We start from the raw sequence: 4,085 nt of genomic DNA on the forward strand, positions 1-4,085 counted from the left end.
CCATTCCAAATGTATCACTTTGATTCTATTTCCACAGTTCTTAATCGTGGATGTGAGCGGAGCACCACCCGGGAGGAACGGTAAGATTGAAGTTTCATTTATTTATCCAGTTTAACTCTTAAATTCCATATACAAAGCACCTTGTAAAGAAGATATGGGAACCTCATTTATGCTAAACTTTTCATACATATTTTAGTGAACGAAAAAAACTTAAAGGGACTGACAGCTCTGCATAGAGCTGCTTTTGCTGGTAATTTTGGACATTTTTTCATAAAAAAGAATGTTTTGTTCAATCCGTTTCATTGATCTATGAATATTTTTCATATTCTTTCAGGCAAAATGAAGAAAGCTCAAGGACTCATCGCTGAAGGAGCCGACCCTAATATTGGAAATAATTGTAATGAGACACCGCTTCATACGGCAGCTATGAATGGTAAGGTTGACTAAATAAGATATCCCGCTGATCTCTTCCATTGATCCGTATTATTTTAGGTCACAGAGGTGTCGCTCATGTGCTTCTCAATAATGGAGCTAACGCTGATATTGGAGATGATTTGAATAGCACAGCTCTTCATTTAGCTGCATCCGGTGGTAATATTGAATGCTTGTTCTTATTAAAGAAACGATTGATTTGATCTCTTTCATCCGATTTTTTTCCAGGTCACAAAAATGTCGCCGAGATTCTCCTCATCAAAGGCGCCAATATGGATATCATGAATAATTTTAATAATACACCTCTTCATTATGCTGCTATAAATGGTAATGTTGAATAGTTATTTTCACAAAATATAGAATCGGTTTGATCTTTTTCATCGATCTAAATTATTTCTAAGGTCACGAGAATGTTGCTAAACTTCTCATCGAAAAAGGAGCCAAAGTTGATATTAGAAATGATGCGAATCTAACACCTCGTCAGTTAGCTGTTGAGTATGGTACTGCTGACTAAATTAAATACCGCTTTGATCTTTTTCATTGATCTGTATTATTTTTCAGGTCACAATAATGTCGCCAAACTTTTTATCGGTGAAGGAAACCGAATTAATATTGAAGAACAATTGGAATAGATTCAATATGCTGCCAACAATAGGAATATTAATGTTGAATATTTTACTTTTCCTTACACTTTGTTAAGGGAATTGAAATGGAAAGATTTGTTCAATCTACGATTAAATTTCAAATAAAACACCTTAAAGTGACTTTGCTTTTCCAACTTTCAAACACAAATCAATATGAATATTTATTTATAAACGAAATTTTGGTTCGGATGCATTTCGACATTTGTCATCCTCAGCGAGTATCAAATTACACTGGACTCAGCTCTCTGTGAGTGAGAGAAAAAAGAAGAAAAGTATACACAGAAAGCAAAACATGTAACAATGTGTTGTGGCGCGAGCGTACGCCAAAAAATTACAACAAGTAAAACAATAAAACTCGGTGTAACCGAAACAGCTACTTGAAGTAAATTTCAATCGATCTGAACAGTGGTGACCGTATTGGTGCTTCCATCGTGTTCATTGCGATGCTTCTGTTTAAATACATATAGATGCTTTCGTATGCAGTTTGTGTGCCTTGTTCACTTGTTTTTTACTTTTCCGTACACAACGTGTCAAGGGAAAGTATAGGAATTGGTCCCGAAAATTTTTTGCTGAGCTTGAAAATCAAATGACGTCTGTCGAACGAGTGATCGAATATGCCGAGCTACCATCGGAGCCGCCATTGGAATCGGGAACGAAAAATGCACCACCAAATGATTGGCTTTCCCAGGGAAATATCGAGTTCAAATCTATGAGCTTGCGATATGATCAAAACGGAGATCGAGTTTTGAAAAATTTGACATTTCACATTGACGCAAAAGTTAGCGATTTTTTATTTATTCATTTGTTAGAGCAACATGTAGATGAGACATAATCATTTTTTTCGAATCACAGCAAAAAGTCGGTATCGTTGGTCGCACGGGAGCTCGCAAAAGTTCGATCATTCAATCTCTTTTCCGATTAGCACAGAACGAGGGACAAATTTTGATCGATGGCGTGGACATTGGGCTGATTGGATTGCATGATTGGCGAAAGAAGATCTCGATCATTCCACAGGAGGCGGTTCTATTCTCCGGCAGTCTGCGATTTAATTTGGATCCATTTGGCGAGCGAGGCGATGGCGAGCTATGGGATTCATTGGAACGAGTTGAATTGAAAGCAGTGGTCTCAGCATTGCCGGGTGGAATCGATGGCAAAGTGTTGGATGGTGGATCGAATTTCAGTGCCGGTCAACGTCAATTGCTCTGTTTGGCTCGCGCCATTCTGCGAAATGATAGAATCTTGATTTTGGATGAAGCCACGGCGAATGTCGACTCAGAAACGGATAAATTGATCCAACAAACCATTCGAACCAGATTCACCGATTGCACGGTCATCACTATAGCCCATCGATTGAATACGATCATGGACAGCGATAAGGTGCTAGTTCAGTGGATGCGGGTGAAATTGTGGAGTTTGACCATCCGTTTGAATTGATTCAGAAACCAGATAGCTGTTTCAAACGTTTGTTGGATCAAACGGGTAGCTCAACTGCCACGACACTTATGAATATTGCCAAAGAGGTAAGGAATACATTCGAAATACACGAATTTGTATAAATAACTTGAATCGTTTTTATTTCCAGGGCTACGAAAGATCTAAGAATGCTAGTCAATAACAAAAATGACATAAAACTTGACAGAACCAATAAATATGTTTATACGATTTTACTTGAATCAAGTCACTCTATGAGGTTTCGTAATTGAAACAAAGAATATTTAGAGAATATCAAACTGTTCCACTTCATCTACTCATAAGTTTCATAATTTTATGATGGGACTTTCCCCTAGTCTGCGGAAGGAAAACTATATTGAAAACAAGGTGGATTACACACATAACACGCGCGGCATGTAAATAACGGTCGGATCACGGTCCGGCCTCAGTTGAATAGAGATTGTCATAGAGAACGGACGAAACGAATAAAGTTACAAAAAGACGCCAACGCCGTGTGTTTAATTTCTTTTATTTTTTTTGTTCAGTTTTATTTGTCAGTTTCATTTTCTAATTCGCAACACTTTGTTGGCAATCCCAACAAGTCATACATATGAATGGACCAAATTTTGCTAGGAAAATTGCAAATATTGATCCAAGCGCAAAATATATGATGGAAAAATGAATTGGCTAGTGCAAGAGATGACTGTCGTATCTATAAAATGAAATGATCAATACAAAGCACACGGTTGGAACCAAAGAAATCCACTGATATTCGGATTGATTCATCCAAAGCAAACAATAGGCGGCATACACAAAGAAAGTGATTGTAGCTAATATCGATGAGCAAATCAACAGCGTCTGTAATGAATACAAAATGCAATGATTGCTGACTGTACAATGATAATGCAAAAAATACTACGAACTCTTCGATTGAATCGGTCAACGCGATTTACGAAAATAATAAATATTTGTTGTAATTTGAGTGACGGAAATCAAAATTTGCTGAATAATCGGATGATTTTTTTCTATGCCAATACTCGATTATCGATTATTATTCTGACGAAAAAATAACTCCAGTTATTTGTCTATTAAATTGCTTACGGTATTAAATATTAGAATTATATTTTGTTGGATTTGGACTCTCTGAGAAATGCGAGGCTTTTTAATTTACCCACTGTCACCACCAATGTAGAGAAGCCCATTATTACGCTTGCATCGTCAAAGTATCCTTGAAACCAAAACATTTGTTATTTTTAGGCCCTGAAGATGACTCGAAATGTCTGCATTTATTTCAAATAAATTATCGATTAGAACAAAGACCGAATTGGCTTTCATTTCAAAATCAATTCTTTTCTTGATATTCTTGATTTAATGAGATAAAATAAAATTTTAGCGATAATATCAAAAACGCACACCACGGAGGAACTTTAAGCTTTTGACCAGAACAAACGCCATCTAACGATGGCATTATAACTAGTTTGACCGTATTAAGATAGTAAAGCTTAAACGAAAATTCAATGCTAGGTAAAAACTTTTTGAAAAGTGCTTGATAAACTTAATAAAATGAATACATTTTTC

The 4,085-nt window shown here is 36.4% G+C and overlaps 1 pseudogene; it reads left to right on the plus strand.

Annotated features, from left to right (window-relative positions):
• The first annotated feature begins 339 nt into the window (after window positions 1–339).
• LOC129572845 (probable multidrug resistance-associated protein lethal(2)03659) lies at window positions 340–2,632 on the plus strand (annotated as a pseudogene).
• The last annotated feature ends 1,453 nt before the right edge of the window (window positions 2,633–4,085 follow it).

The sequence above is a fragment of the Sitodiplosis mosellana genome, unplaced genomic scaffold (genome assembly GCF_009176505.1).
Source record: "Sitodiplosis mosellana isolate CC-2019 unplaced genomic scaffold, AAFC_SMos_1.0 Smas_scaffold_5603, whole genome shotgun sequence".
NCBI classification, from domain to species: Eukaryota; Metazoa; Arthropoda; class Insecta; order Diptera; family Cecidomyiidae; genus Sitodiplosis; species Sitodiplosis mosellana.